Here is a 17355-nt window from a genome sequence, read left to right on the forward strand (position 1 = left end):
AATATATTATTAGCTTGAGTAAATAATGGAAGCAATAAATAATTTTAGCTTACCCACTCTTGATGAAACGCACAGTTGCATTCCAGCTCACGGTAGCTAAGTTTGTACTGCCTCTTTGTCCAGTTGGTTTCCTCTGGTTTCCTTTGCAGATATTATAGCTACCTTTAGTCACTCCACCTCTGTAGAAAAGTCATATTGTCAACTGTAGGCTTAAGTAAAAAGCTGCAGTCTCTGTTGTCATCACCAGTCCTGCTTGACATCCATATGTCATATGTTAGAGCTAATAAGCAGCACACATTTAATCAGTAAAGATATTTAAGAGTTAAACAACACATGACTAATTTGGAAAGCTAAATTAACTATCGAGTGAGAAGAGTTTTCAAATATTAATACAGATTTATTTATGTGTGTACAGATTCATTTATAGGTCTATGACTCATTTCTTCCCAGTAATATCAAATTAATTTTGGATGGCCTAGCATGGATCAATAACTTACATTTTCTAACAGTTACATCAGTGCGGAATTACATTCCAAGATCTAAACACTGTCCAACAATAAACTCTTTCTACAATTTATTTGAATGCAACTGAGACTTAGAAATCTTGAAATAAAATAGTAGGATTTTGTCTTCTCAACTAAAAAATATAGCATCAAAAATATAATACTTAGGAAGAGATTTAACAACAAGATACATAATGTATCTACTGAAAACTATGAAGCATTACTGAGGGAAATAAAGATTTAAATGAATGGAGAAAAATATTCACATTCATGGACCATAAACCAATATTGTCCAGATGTTTATTGTCCTGAAGTTGATCTATAGACCCAATGTATTGCATTGTATAATTTTGTGAGCAGATTCTAAAATTCATATGGAAATGAAAAGGATCTAGAATAGCAAAATCTGTCTTGAAAGAGATGAACACAATTGCAAGACGTAAGCTTTCTGATTTAAAATACTTACAGCTACAGTAATCAAGACAGACTGGGTTTGGCAAGATGATAAACCAATATATCAATGGGTCAGAATAGATAGTCTAGACATAGGCCCACATATGTATGGTGAATTGATTTTCAAAACAATGTCAAATCTACTAAATGGGGAAAGAAAATCTCAAAAGTAGTTTTGCAACAAGTAAGTGAGTATACAGAAAAACAATTAAGATCAAGCTCTGCCTCATACCATTCAAAAAATTCATTTAATGTGAATTAAATAGGTCTAAACTTTACAGAAAAAAACTATAAATGTTCTCAGAGAAAACATCACAGACAATCTTCATGACCTTGGGGTAGGCAAATATTTCTTAGGGACACAAAAAGAATGAGCTACACAAGAAAAAAATGTATAAATGAGACTTCATCCAAATTTAATACTTCTATTTTTCAATAATTACTAGGAAGATAACAAAAAGACAAGTCATATTCTAGTAGGAAATAGCTATCTATTAATATCTATCGCTTTCTCTATCAATTATCTATCATCTATTTCTCTGACAAGAGACTTATAGCCAGAATTTATAAAGAATCCCCACAACTCAAAAATGAAAAGTCAAATATAGAAATAGAATATAGAGTCTATACCCAATATAGAGGCTTGTGCTTTGTAAATAATTGCCACAACGGGCCCGCTGTTTTATGAGAGATGAAATGCTAGACAGGCAAGGAGCCAGGTGAAAAACTAGAAGGCTAGTGTAGCTCTTTGAATGTCTGAAGTTATAGGTATTTTTCCTCAATTATTTTTAAAGTGTGAGTGATGTCCCCAAGGATGTTAGGAGCATTACAGAGCAAATAGTTAGAAAACGAACCACAATTCCTTCAAACAAATTTCCGAATTAGCCAGGAATGAAACAGTAGAAAGATCTCTGAATGGAAAGCAGAGACACCCTTGTTCCAGTACCGGCAGTGCTACTGCTGTACATTGGAGCAAAATAGAGTTCACTAGGCCTCAGTTTCCTTTTGTAAAACGTAGAACCTGAACAAAAGAACACCTCCTATTCTTTTCAAATCAAAACTATTATTTATCCATACATTTATTCATGGCATGTATCGACAATTTATTGATATCTACCATCTATATTTGCTAAGCACCTTTGATAAAGAGATGTAAAAATAATCAATATACTTAATTGAACTCAGTCCAGCTGAAGAGACACATATAAACAGCTAGAGATATTTTAAAACTGCTAAGAATTCAGATCCAAGGATTGCCCAAGCAAAAGTGCTAAGTACTTGGCATATTCCGGGTTAGCAAATAGTCTCATATGGAAGCACTGCGGTGTGTGCCAATCCATAGAGTGGTGGAGGGTGAATGGAAGGAACGAGTGGCCTGGAAGTCTGTGTGCTATGCCAAAGAGCTTAGACTTTATTCTCTAAATGAGAATTATCAAAATTGCTTTTCTTCTTCTTTTTAAAAGTTGTTTTAGAAAGATTGCCTAGAAATAGAATGGATTGATTATAAATCATTTGGTATTTTCTTGACCAATTCATTCTTTAACATATTTTCTCAATTTTCCATAATGAATCTACCTCATTTTGAGATATTTGGTTTCTACCCTGGAAATATTTTTTTCTGTTCTTTTAAATCTACATAGTGTCACTCAAACAACATTGACACATCGTTAGAAATACCAAGTTTTTCCAGGCAGTTTGACTAAAGCACATTAGAAGAGTTTACTTGTCTAACTAAAAGAAAAAATAAATATGGTTTCCCTGCTGAAAATAGCTACCACTCTCATTTCCTTCCTCTTTTGCAATGCAGAAGAGTATGGAATTCAAGTAAGATAGAAATAAATTTATAATAATAATGTTTTGAAAAGACATAAACATATGGTTGGCTCTGTGATGATTTTCACACAACTAAACCTCTTCTTCTATTCCCATTTATGTTGGCAAAGTCACAGTAAGTTAAACTGGCAGAAAATTCAGCAGCGTAACGTTTTGGAACACCAGCATAATAAATATGAGTTGGCTGAGTGTTCGAGCGGTCCAATTAAATCTATTCTGTTTTGATTATAGCTGAACCACTTGAGCTATATTTCACAACATATGGTATATTTACATATACAGTCAGCCCTCTGTATCCAAAGATTCTGCATCCATGGATTCAACCAACCACTGATTGAAAATATTAAAAAAATAAAACTGCATTGAACATACATGGACTTTTTTTCTTGCCATTATTTTCTTAACAATATAGTGTAACTACTATTTATATAGCATTTATACTGCATTACATATTATAAGTATATAGAGATGATTTAAAGTATACAAGATGATGTTCATAGATTATATGCAAATACTATACATTTTATATAAACAATTCAAGCATCCTTAGATTTTAGTACCCATGGGGGTGTCTTGGAACCAGTCTTCCACGGATACAGAGGGACTCCATTTATGGGCTGTCTTTGTATTTTAAGAGAATGCTGCAGATAAACACTTATTTAGGCATGTATTTTGAAATATTTTATAGGCATATATTTTCACTGTTCACATCACACAACCTTACAAAGTAGCCAAATACAGAAATAAAGATGCAGTCTAGATACCAATTAGGATTTGGTCAGAAAACCAGCTACCACCCTGGGTATTTTAAGCAGGAAAGGGTGTAATACAGAAAAGCAGTCTTAGACAATTACTGCAAGGTCAGGAAAGCTGAAAAGCGTACCAAAAAATAAGAAAGTAGGAGGATCCTAATAAGCTTCCACCAATGATTTATGCTGCCTACAGCCTTGCAAGAGGACACCTGAAAGCCACAGGCGGAACCCCCCGTCAGCCATCTGCAGATGCCCAGCTGCTCCTGGAGAATAATGGCCTCTCTATATCTTCCACTTCCAAGCCTCACACAAATGCCTTTCACTGGCAGAATTTAAACCAGATTCCCTACTGGCTAGTAAATCTGTTTAATGTAGCTTCCAAACTGTCAAGCCCCATGTAACAAGACAGAGTTTAAAAGAGCAGGGATCATATTACATATCAAGACACAATATCTAGTTTAGCTCTCCATACTCATATATTTAAATTTCCAAACAATAATAATATTATACTTTTAACTAACATGTGAGAACTATCCCTTAGTCTAATAAAGTTGTGCTCAATCTCTCCTTCAAAAGGCAAGACACAATAATCCTAATGCCACTGTATTCATTTCTGGATATTCATTCTTTTTCTGTCTTGGTCACAATCCGTACCCAATGTCCTATAATTTTGCAGACAGAGACATACGTTTAATGACTAACAATACTCCTTATATAAAGTAGTAGAAAAAGAACTTGCTAAGATAAATACATTATATATATATATAAAATATGAAGAAAGAATATAAGCATAGTTACTAAAGTCCTTCCTTCTGTAACTGATCATAAAGTTTACTTCTATTACCCATTTCATATTTATTTTGTCCTTAGTCAGCATCTCAGGTGGATGTACACTATTGCCTGGCAGAGAAATCCAAAGCTTCATTTCTGAGTGTTCCAAGCCATTATTAGTCTTGCCTCTATTGGGTAACTGTGAGTTTCATTAACAGTGTTAGAAATCATATGAGGCACACTCAGACGATCCTCCAGCATTTTTGGTATACTTCTCTTTCCCTGATGGCATTAGCCCTATTTCCTCTTGATAATTAGGATTAGCTACCCCAGTCAGTACAGTAACCCTCTTCTTTGTTATTTCAATGGCATTGGAAGTTTAAGGTGGCCAGGTTGCAATCTGATCTTCACTTTCAATGTGCCCTCTGGTAGAATCTTTTCTTTCTTGGGAACCAAGATCTCAGAGTCTGTAGAGACCAACGCTAGGGAAGAGGAAGCATAATTTTGAGGGTCATTTTTTAAGTGAAAATATTGAGAAGAGTTATGCCCACTTCCACTCCTTGTTTCTCGGAGCTGTGATTTCCTATTATAGGAGAAAGAGCACTATATCATATTCATAAGCATAGGTATTTGGTTTCCTTCTGCAAGGTATTGTCTCCAAGCCAAAATAAAACTGTCTTCAATAGGCTATTCCATTTTCCTGTCAGCCTAGCTTCCATTATTGTGGAATTAATTCCTTATTCATGGGTAATGAATTCATTATCATCATGATTGTGAATAAAGTATCATTAATTCTACAGATAAGGGTCCAGGTAGAAGCACTGACAGAAGGGAAGGTTAATCCATATCAAGAGGAAACATCTATTCCAGTGAGGAGGAACAACTCTCTCTTCCATTATAAAAAGTTCCAACACAATCAACCTAGTATCAGATGTTGGTTAGTTCTTCTGGAAAATAGCACCATGTTAGGGGTTCATAGTGTTGGCTTCTGCTGGTGGTGTGTTGAACACTCAGCAGTGATCACAGCCAAATCATCTTTGATTGGATGAAGCCTATGCTTTTGATCCCAGTGATAACCTCAATCCTATTACCATGACTATTTAGTTCCTGGGGCTGTAAAGCAAGCACTGAGGTGGCTACGAAAAGATGATTGACATTTATAGTGAGTGACCTTTGATTAGCATTCCCATGGAAAATAAACATTTTCATAGTCTCTTTGCATTCTGAGAGCTCCATTCTTATACCTTCTTGTCATCTATCCTCTAGAATAATTTCTTCCAAAATTGACCGTCTGGCCAAACTGTTAGACACTGCCCATAAATTAGTATAGAAATTTATCTCTGGTCATTCTCCTGTTATGCACAATGAAAAACAAGATGCTGGGAGTTCTTTCCCCTAAAAGTATTTCTCCTTCCTCCTGGTGTGCAGGGCATGTGCTGAGAGAGCTGTGAAGCTGTAACCATTCAAATGTGAAGAGTGCCAGCGAATCCTGTGGAACCAACTTAAAGCAAGAGCAATCATTTTTCTCCCTCATTCAATGGTCAGAGGAAACTCTCTGCGAAGACAGAGTGTGTTTAGTGAGCATGGCAGTCCATTAGGAATAGGTTTCATGAGAGTGTGAGTCATCTGTACACTAAATTTACTTAAGCCTTTGGAACCTACTTAAGTCTGATCTTGTAGGTGGACTTCTACTTGAAGAAAACTGCTTCTATACTGGCCCATCACTATGACTTGATATATCAGATACACCTTTTATGGTCATGTTTTCATGTAATGTCCCATGATCAGGTGATTAATTCTTAGCAGGGCCCAGTACAGTATCAGGAGTTGTTTCTGAAAAGGAAAAAGTTATGTGCAGAAGAGGGCACGGCTTTGCTCTAAAGTCTTCACAGTGAATCTCTCACGGGAGCTTGTCAGTGACTCCGTATAGTATTCCCGTATGCACCATAGACAATTCAAGCTCCATTTAGACTTGTGGTCATAAGATGCAGTTGACAGAGAGGCCTGGGCAAGCTGGCAGCCTTAAGAAAAAATGATTTCATATTGTATTTTAAACTGTGTAAAGTAAAAAACAAAGTCATTCATGAAAAAAGAAAAAAAAGAAAGAAATGCTTAGTATGTGGGTCAGAGCGGCACACTTAAATAGAGTATAGGTTGTCTTTAAAATTCTAAGAAGCTTCCAAGTATTTCATTTCTTTCTTAGGACTTGGGAGTAAAAGGTGAAGAAAATTGTCTTTCACATTAAAATGTGATGTCTCAAAGTTCTGAGGCCATAATGCCACTAGAAAGTTCAGGGAGGCTTTTAATAGAATGATTGCCCTATATCTTTCTTCAGCAAGGCATCCAGAGTATTTTCTACATCTGCTTATCAGGTATTATCTGCATAATGTTATCAACCCAGTGACAACCTTAACATTTTGTGAGTCAGTGAAGCAGTCAAGGTTTTGTGGATTAGATTATGAAAGATACCAGAAAATTAACACAGCTCTGAGATAAATCAGTTAATCTGTTTTGCTCTTCCTATAGAGTGAAAGAAAATTGCCTTTAATTTTCTTTATTAATTAGTATATATGAGAAGTCATTCTCTGGGTCAGTAGTTGAATACCAGGTGCCAGAAGTTACTGCAATTAGAATGAATATCTGCTAAAGTTTACAATGATCCACTCACTCTCCAAGATCTATCAGTCTTTTCCCTAGGTCAATTGGATAAACTAAATGAGGATGGAATAGTACTCACTTCCCTGGTATTTTTCAATGCTTTTATGGTGATATTAATTTCTGCAATTCTTCCAGGAATGTGTTATTAACTTTTGTGTACTTTCTGGTAGTGGTTGTAGGACTTTCTCTTGTCACTTTCTTGCATAGTATCCCCAACTCTGTGTGGAAATTCTGCTAGTTGCTAACTTTGTCTAAATGAAGTATGCATTCAGAAACAGAGAATATAACCACTATGGTTTTGCAGATCCACTGCAATAGATATGGATTTGCAAAACCATATCTATGCAAGAGACAGACTCGGACCAAAACCCCATTGATTTCTGTAAGTCTTCTCTCTGACTGGTGGGAAAGCATTGCCTTTTGATTTTCATTTCAGCTCAAGGCAATTGTCCAAAAAAATCAGCAAGGGTCCTAATAAGTCAGTTTCTCCAGTTGAAGTCACAGTCATGTGAAAAAGCCAATTGTCTTGTTGGGAAGGTGAGAGTACAGATTTACTATAAATGTGCATGTCAGTCCCTCAGGGTTTCTTTCAAGGAAACATAGCCTCCCTTCAATCAAAGCATTCTTTTTTTACTTTAATTAAGTCCCATCTATTTATATCTGTTTTTGTTGCACTTGCTTTTAGGTTCTTGGTTATGAAGTCTTTACCTAAGCCAATGCCTAAAAGGGTTTTTCCAATGTTATCTTCTAGAATTTTCATGGTTTCAGGTCATATATTTAAGTCTTTGATCTATCTTGAGTTGATTTTTGTGTAAGGTGGGAGATGAGGATCCACTTTCATTCTACCTGTGGCTTGCCTATTATCCTAGCACCATTTGTTGAACAGGGTGTCCTTTCCTCACTTTATGTTTTCATTTGCTTTGTCAAAGATCAGTTGGCTATAAGTATTTGGCTTTATTTCTGGATTCTCTATTCTGTTCCATTGTTCTATGTGCCTGTTTTTATACGAGTACCATGCTGTTTTGGTGACTATGAACTTACAGTATAATTTGAAGTTGGGTAATGTGATGCCTTCAGATTTATTCTTTTTGTTTAGTCTTGCTTTGAATATGTGGACTCTTTTTTTTGGTTCTATATGAATTTTAGGATTTTTTTCTAGTTCTGTGAAGAATAATGGTGGTCTTTTGATGGAAGTTGTATTGAGTTTGTAGATTGCTTTTGATGGTTTGGTCATTTTCACAATATTGATTCTACCCATCCATGAGCATGGGATGTAATTTGTCTATGTTGTCTATGACTTCTTTCAGCAGTGTTTTGTAGTTTTCCTTGTAGAGATCTTTCACCTCCTTAGTTAGGTATATTCCTAAGTATTTTATTTTATTTTATTTATTTTATTTTATTTTATTTTATTGCAGCTATTATAAAAGGGGTTGAGTTCTTGATCTGATTCTCAGCTTGGTCGCTGGTGTATAGCAGAGCTACAGATTTGTATAAATTAATTTTGTATCCTGAAACTTTGCTGAATTCATCTACCAGCTCTAGGAGCTTTTTGGATAAGTCTTTAGGGTTTTCTAAGTACACAATCATATCATCAGCAAACAGTGACAGTTTGACTTACTCTTTACCAATTTGAATGTCCTTGATTTCTCTCTCTTGTCTGATTGCTCTGGCTAGGACTTCCAGTACTATGTTGAATAGAAGTGGTGAGAGTGGGAATTCTTGTCTCGTCCCAGCTCTCAGGGGGAATGTTTTCAATTTTACCCTGTTCAGTATATTGTCCGCGGGTTTGTTGTAGATGGCTTTTATTACCTTAAGGTATGTCCCTTCTATGCCATTTATGCTGAGGGTTTAAATCATAAAGAGACGCTGGATTTTGTCAAATCCTTTTTCTGAATTTATTGAGAAGATCATGTGATTTTTGCTTTTAATTCTGTTTATATGGTGTATCACATTTATTGATTTGTGAATGTTAAACCATCCCTGCATCTCTGGTATGAAACCCACTTGATCATGGTGGATGATCTTTTTGATAAGCTGTTGGCTTCAGTTACCTAGTCTTTTGTTGAGGATTTTTGCAGCTATATTAATCAGGGATATTTTTCTGTAGTTTTCTTTTTTGTTATGTTCCTTCCTGGTTTTGGTATTAGGATGATACTGACTTCACAGTATGATTTAGGGAGGATTCTCTCTTTCTCTATCCTGTGGAATAGTGTCAATAGGATTGGTGCCAATTCTTCTTTGAGTGTCTGATAGAATTCAGCAGTGAATCCATCTGGTCCTGTACTTTTTTTTGTTGGCAATTTTTAAATTACCATTTCAATCTCGCTGCTTGTGGGTGGGAACGTGGGTGAGGGGTAGAAGACTTTGCATTGGGTACAGGGTACACCACTTGAGTGATGGGTGCACCAACAGATGGGTGAGTTCAGAGTTTTTATCTCTTCCTGGTTTAATTTAGGAATGTTGTATATTTTCAGGAATTTATCCTCCTTTAGGTCTCCTGGTTCATGCTTGTAAAGGTGTTCATAGTAGTCTTGAATAATTTTTTATTTCTGTGGTAGCAGTAGTAATAGCTCCCCTTTTGTTTCTGATTGAACTTGTTTGGACCTTCTCTCTCTTTTTCTTGGTTAATCTTGCTAATGGTCAAAAAACATAACCAGCAGAGTTAATAGACAACCCACAGAGTGGGAGAAAATCTTCACAGTCTATACGTCCAATGAAGGACTAGTATCCAGAATCTACAAAAAACTCAAACAAATCAGCAAGAAACAAAAAACAAACAATCCCATTGAAAAGTGGGCTAAGAACATGAATAGACAATTCTCAAAAGAAGATATACAAATGGCCAACAAGCATATGGAAAAAATGTTCAACATCACTAATTGTCAGGGAAATGCAAATCAATCAACAAGTGGATAAAGAAAATGTGTTATGTATATACCACGGGATACAACTCAGCCACAAAAAGGAATGAATTAATGGCATTCACAGCAACCTGGGTGGAAATGGAGACTATTATTCTAAGTAAAGTAACTCAGGAATGGAAAACCAAGCATTGTTCTCCCTCATAATTAGGAGCTAAGTTATGAGGACACAAAGGCATAAGAATGATACAATGAACTCTGGGGACTTGGGGGAATGGGTAGAATGTGGGTGAGGGATAAAAGACTTTGCATTGGGTACAGGACATACCACTTGGGTAATGGATGCACCAAAATCTCAGAAATCATCACTGAAGAACTTATGTAACCAAGCACCACCTGTTTCTGAAAAACCTGTTGAAATAAAAAATAATTTTTTAAAAAAAAGCACTCTTGCTTCTTGCATTGTTTCATGTCTGGGAATTAAGTGGAAGATGAGATATCCCTATCCATTGTGTTGAATTAAAATCTAGACATTTTTGGATTATATATTTTAAGTAATACTTGATTAAGCTTCCCACCTTTTTCAACTTTAAAGGCACCATCATCAATTAACCACTGCTCCAAATACCTTCCAATGAAACCATCTGGTACCACTCCAACTCTGCTGCCCATTTCTATAACCATGCCCACTTGTTCCTGGTGTTTAAGTGGTGTCAGTGGCTTCTATATTCTGGGATGTCCTTATTCCTTTTTAAAGTATAGGAACTCAATTCCTTGAAGTATCTCCCACCATCATCCCTGACCTATAGACAACAGTCACTACAACACCTATAAGGATGCTTCTGTTCCCCTCATCAGTATATTTTCTCAAAGTCTTTGAAAAGGGGTAGCCTCTAGATTCCTGTGATCTTCCACAGACACATGGTAAGAGAAATAATGAATTGATTGCACATAATCAATGTATTCCAATATACCTATTTCCTTCAGCCTTTGGATTCCTTCCTCTCTGTTGTGCTAAGGAAATTCTTATATCTCAGCTTCATTTATTCAAGGAAATCCCTGAGTCCACGTTTCAATTAGCCAACCAATAAAATTGTAAGAGTTTCTCTCAGATGTTTCAGCCACAGATTAAATCGAGAAGCTCTAGTGTTAGCAGGGATATCAACACATTTAACCTATTTCAATGTTAGTGTCTTATACGTTGTGTTGCTTAGAATCTGTTCCTCACACACATTCCCTGAGTTCTCCTTAATATAAATGAGCAAAAAATGCACAGATCTTTGGTATGTATGCTATCTCCTATTGGGTCTGAATTTGTGCTAATTATGGGCAAGCAGCCAGGAGAGATATTGGGAGTGGGATAGAAGGAGAATCAGTATCTCTATGCAAGAGATGGTCTCAGGGGAAGTCACTGGAGAATCGTTAGGCAAGGTTGAGGGGAATGATGGAGGAATTGGCTCAGCAGTGGCTGCTTCTTCTGAAAAGGAAGGCTCAATGAAAGGAGGGGATCAAAATACTCAGTCACTGGGATACATCCAAAAGTTACCATTCCAGTTCTCCAGATCCCAGTCTTGTCTAATCCTTAATTTTCACATAAGAGACCTGATGAAAAAGAAATCAATTAGTGTTTAACTTCTACAGCCTATAGGATCAAACCTGAAGTCTGGGTTTTGGATCCCTTGGCTGTGTAAGTACTAAGAGATATATTTATAGGATCATTATAGAGCTCTCTGCTTCTCTGAACCATAAACTTGCCATTATCTGACTCAAAGCTCTCTATTGCAATATGAAGCTATCAAATAATTCCAAAGTCTGTATAATAATCATTTCCCCTATAACATTGTATTGGAATAGCCACTTGGCCTTCCAGTGTCTTTCTTTTCAGTAGTCACACAGTTGCAAGAGTGTTATTTTAAGCAAAAGCTTTGTCTCTGCATGCTGTGAACTACCAATAGCCCATATTTTATTGGTCATGAGATCATTTACTGCCTTCAAATCTAACACAGTCAGATAACCAATTTAAGCTTACCATCTAGGAGGTTCTGTATCTATATCCAATTTTGGCATCAAATTCTGTATCTGAGAGGTTCAGTAAGGAAACTAGAAACCACCATTGCTATTTCTGGGCATTAGAAGCTTCCACAGCTTCTAACCGGAAAGGTCAGAGAAATGAAAATCACAGAAGCCTCCTACTAGCAGTAGGATCTCAGAAGTGCTGGAATCCTAGAAAACTGTCACTGAATGAGCTCATATTTTTATAGCACTGCATAGATAGTTCTAAGAGGTCATCAAAAAGCCACTGGCAACATATATAGCCATTTGCCACTGTAGAATAGAAACTTCTATTTTGCCTCTCAAATTTCACTAAGAACCTCTCATTGGAAGAATCTAAATGGGACTCTAATGGCAGGGAAGTCTGGTGCTTTCAGTCCATGCAATATGGAGAAGTGCTTGCAAGAAAGGAATGGTGCTGAGTTCCAGCATAGAGTGTTTGACCCAATGACAGTGGGGAGAAAATAAAATATCAAGAACTGGGCTTTTCAGAATGTCTCAAATCAAACGAACTAACCATAATTAAATGTAAATTGGATTTTATCAATTCTAGCTGGGTGAATTGGGGGAAGATTCTTAATCTCTTTAAATCATTTCCTCTTCTATAATTTGAGTTAATTATAATGCACTTTCTTAATTTTGTTAAGAAGGCTTAATATGCATATAATGAGTCTGAAACAAAAGTAAGCAATTATTATGGAATGATGTTATAAACTAATATTTGTCTTGTCTATATGAATATGTTACTTATAAATGCATTTCTCTGCATATTATTCTTTGTATATTAATGAAAAGATACAATTTTAGAGTTAGGAATAATTTTAAGTGATTTCAGCATAAAAGCTAATCTAGAAACAAGGAAACTCTAGGTACAGTGAGATTAAATATCACATATATTACCATGTAGCTAAGCTCAGGCCATCTGCCTTACGTTACCTTATTTTATTTACAAGTAAATATTCATGATCATATCAGCACTGCATTTTGTGCCTAGTTTGTATCTATGCTGACTAAAGTGAAATCACTAATTTTGAATGCTTTACCTTGGAAAAAATGATACCATATGGATCATGAAAATATGATTTATGCTAGTTTTACAGCCAGAAATTAAATAGACATTAACTTTGATAATATTAATTCAAGTTATAATATTTATTCCAATTCAAATCTCCTAAAAGATTCATTCTAATGGGCAAATCACTAAGTATCCTCAGGCTGTGTTATTAAAATCAAAATTGATAGGTAAAATTTTAAAATTTTTTGCCTTTGTAAGTAGGCTTTATCTGATGTTAAATGGTTTGTTTTATTGGGAAACTCCCCATTTTATTACCCATCTGATCATCTAGTTAGTTATCATTGAGTTGTAAGCAGATCTACATGTTTTATAGCTTTGTTATTCTTTCTGTGTTTAAAGTTTTTTTAAAAAAATTATAGTAGTAGTCTAGAATTTAAAAGGGCAAACAAGTGCATGTAGCTAATTGCATAATAAACTTTTAGAGTCAGCTATGCAATTATTCCATTTTCCTATTTCAAGCTTATTATCTCTATTACATGCTCCAAAAGTTGATTAGAGTAACCACTTTTCAGTGTAATGATATTTTTTAAAGGCAACAAAATACAAAAGATATTTATAGTTTCCTGAAGGTGACAGGTTTGAGTGGAGGAGATGTTATTGATTCATGTATAAATTGCCCTTATTATTCTATTTCACATGGGTTCTTGTTGAGAGAGATATGTGTGTGTGTGTGTGTGTGTGTGTGTGTGTGTATGTAAGTTTGAAATGCAAGATCAAATTGTACAAATAAAAAGATATAACTTTATAATTGGTTGTCCCAGGATCTACTATAATGTCTAAAATGTATGTCGTCAATAACTTGTAAAAAAGTGCAATGCTAATGACTGACACACAAAACTCTTTAAGATAAAAGTCATCCCTAAATGATCAGAATCTCTGTCCTTACACAAAAAATATGGATAATTAACCATATGGATGTGTCCTAACATAAGGAAAGGGTCCTGTAGGATTGGTAATGATTATTTTTAGATTCTAAGGTAAGAGTGTTTTGTTTCTCCAATTAGACCATACACTTAGCAGTTTTAGATACCTTTTTTTTAACTCCTTGGTATAGCCTAAAATCAGACTTATACTTGAGACAAAGTAGAGACCACTGGGATAAAATACACTGTGTTTATGTCCAGCCCCTTGTTTCTATGAGTTTAAAACTAATAAAAGAGTCATCTTCCAAGTTGAGAAATGGGATAATTCTTACTAAAAGGCCTTCTGAAGAGGTATCTCAAAGTCGGGAGTGGCAATTCTATCCCATCACCTCAGTAATGACAGAAATCTAGGACTTGTATTTGTACAGGTAATTCACCTCAATTGCCACAATAGACAAGTTTGAGGAACTTAACACAGGAAAGGTTTAGTTCCTGCCTACATAAAGTCTAATACAGGACCACAGGCCGTCCTCTTTCATCCTGTCCCTATGCCATATCGATCCTTCTAAGTCACAGTGGCAAGGCAGGAAACAGCTGGATAATCTTGAGGAGTATATTCATGAGCCAGGCTTAGATGTGACTTCCATTACTTCTGCCTGTATTCCAATGGTCAGAACTAAATCCGACTGAAAGGGAGACTGAGAAACTGAGGGAACACTGAGCTATTCTGTGACCTCTGAAAAAAGCACAGCAGATGTTAATAATCAATTTCCCAATTCCTCATGTCTATGAATGAATATTGTTACTAGTGTGACCTTCCTTCCTTCCCTCCTTCCTTCCTACCTTCCTTCCTTCCTTTCCTTCCTTCCTTCCCTTCTTTCCTTCCTTCCTTCCTTTCTTTCTCTCTCTCTTTCCTTCCTTCCTTCCTTCTTTCTTTCTTTCTTTCTGTCTTTCTTTCTTTCTTTCTTTCTTTTTCTTTCTTTCTTTCCTTCTTTCTTTCTTTTCTTTCTTTTCTTTCTTTCTTTCCTTCTCTTTCTTCTTTTCTCTCTCTCTCTCTCTCTCTCTCTCTCTCTCTCCCCCGCCCCCTCTGGTATAAGATACTATAAAGATATTTTAACTTTGAATTCGCCCTTGGGAACTTTCATATCCACTAAGCCCTTTTCTCCCACTCACGGGAGGTAGTTGGGTGGAATTCCTGTGGTATCTCACAAACCTCAATTGGCTACTATGTGGAATTATGAAGACTTTTCAATTAATCTACATACTTGACACTGCTGTCACCCAAAATGTCCTTGTGCCATCATATTCCTAGCATAGCAATAATGCCACTAGCTCACCACTGCTGCTGTCATGACTTATTTAGCTTCTTTTCTCTGTAGCTACTGAAAGGCTGCCATTTCTTCAAGGCATCTCTGGGTCAGGGCATGAAACTGAGCTACAGGAAACTACTTTTTCTATTGGCAGTGGTGCAAGAACATGTCTGACCTTGGCTGTAGGCCATTTTGATGGCTGTTTACTTTCAGATCCCAAACTGGGCAAGGATACATTCATTCCTCTTTCTCTTTCTTCTCTATGATGTGAGAGGTATGACATTCCCTCTCTCTCAGTCTTATAAGCCAAACCTCTCTGCTGTCTTCCCAGCCTCGTAAGTCAATTCAACTACTCTAGAGAACTCAGTTTTTCTCATGTTCACTTACTGTCAACTACTTCTTAAAGATTTGATGGCAAACTTATCTCAAGTTTTGTGGGTTTTTCCTAGGAAGTTCTTATAATGGCTGTAAAAATTAAGTGCTTACTAAATTTATAGCATAACTTAGTATTTTATTTTATATTTTCTTAAAAGTGTTAATTTCTGTAATATTAGGAGGAGGCTTTCCATAAAAGAAACTCTTGATAATGCTTAAAATGTTATCCATTTCCTTTATCTTAGCATTTTTAGCTGTATGCAGGCTAATTACCAGGTGAGAGTATAATAAAAGGAGTGTAATTTGGGGACATTTGTTTTACAAAAAGTTCACATGAAGGACAACATGGAGTTCTTAGTTTATCTCCATAATCTTGGAATTGGTCAATTACTTTCACTAGACGGCAAAATCCTTAAGGATAAGAACTGTACCTTCTTTATCTCCATATGATCCAAGAGAACTTAAAGAATGCTTCATGCAAGTAATGAAAACTAGATAAAAATCATAGAAGTAATTAGAAAAATAATTTCCCAACTGTTGGCTATCTTCATTCCTTTTGCATTCAAAAGGAGACCTAGTAGCATTAAATGTGACAGAGAACAAGTGTTTCTGACATTGAAAGTAGAGGTCTTGTCTGTATTATTTACTTAATGATAATGAATGAGTATTATTATTAATAATAATAGTTATTACACAAGTGACTGACATATGGCAAACTCTTAACAGTTTGATAAACAAATAAAAGACAAAGATTTGTTATTGAATAAAAGTGTGAATGAAAACCATTTTCTTCAGGTAAAAGCTAGACGTATTCCCCTTGAGAACTGTAACAAGACAAGGATGCTTACTCTCACCACTCCTATTCAATATAGTACCGGAAGTCCTAACCAGAGCAGTCAGGCAAGACAAAGAAATAAAAGGCATCCGAATAGGAAAAGAAGAAGTCACACTATCTCTCTTCACTAACAATGTGATTCTATATCTAGAAAACTGTAAAGACGCCTCTTAAAGGCTCCTGGAACTGATAAACGACTTCTGTAAAGTTTCAGGATACAAAATCAATGTACAAAAATGAGTAACCTTTCCATAATAACGTTCAAGTTGAAAACCAAGTCAAGAACACAATGCCATTTACAATAGACACACACACAAGTAAAATGCCTAGGAATACATCTAACCAAGGACGTGCAAGCTGTCTACAAGAAGAACTACAAAACACTCCTGAAAGAGATCATAGATGATCCAGACAAATGGAAAACCATTCCATGATCATAGATAGGAAGAATCAATGTTGTTAAAATGGCCACATTGCCCAAAGCAATCTACAGATTCAATGCTATTTTAATGAAATGAATAATATCATTTTTCACAGAATTAGTAAAAAGCTTTACTAAAATTTATATGGAACCAAAAAAGGAAACTGAACAGCCAAAGCAATCCTAAGCAAAAAGAACAAAGCTGGAGGCATCACATTACGTGACTTCAAACTACAGTATATGGTGACAGTAACCAAAACAACATGGTACTGGTACAAAAAGATAGTAGAACAATGGAACAAAATAGATTGCAAATAAATTTTGCAAATAAAGCCATACATCTACATCCATCTGATCTTTGATAAAGTCGACAAAAATCAGCAACGGAGAAAGGACTCCCCTATTTAATAAATGGTGCTGGAAAAGCTGACTAGACATATTGCAGAAGAATAAAACTTGCCTCCTACTTTTAATCATATACAAAAATTAACTCAACATGGGTTAAAAATTTAAATGTAAGACCTCAAATTATAAGACTACTAGAAGAAAACCTAGGATACACCATTCAGAACATTGGCCTTGGGAAAGAATTT

This window comes from Mandrillus leucophaeus, unplaced genomic scaffold (assembly GCF_000951045.1).
Source record: "Mandrillus leucophaeus isolate KB7577 unplaced genomic scaffold, Mleu.le_1.0 Scaffold445, whole genome shotgun sequence".
In the NCBI taxonomy this organism is placed as follows: domain Eukaryota; kingdom Metazoa; phylum Chordata; class Mammalia; order Primates; family Cercopithecidae; genus Mandrillus; species Mandrillus leucophaeus.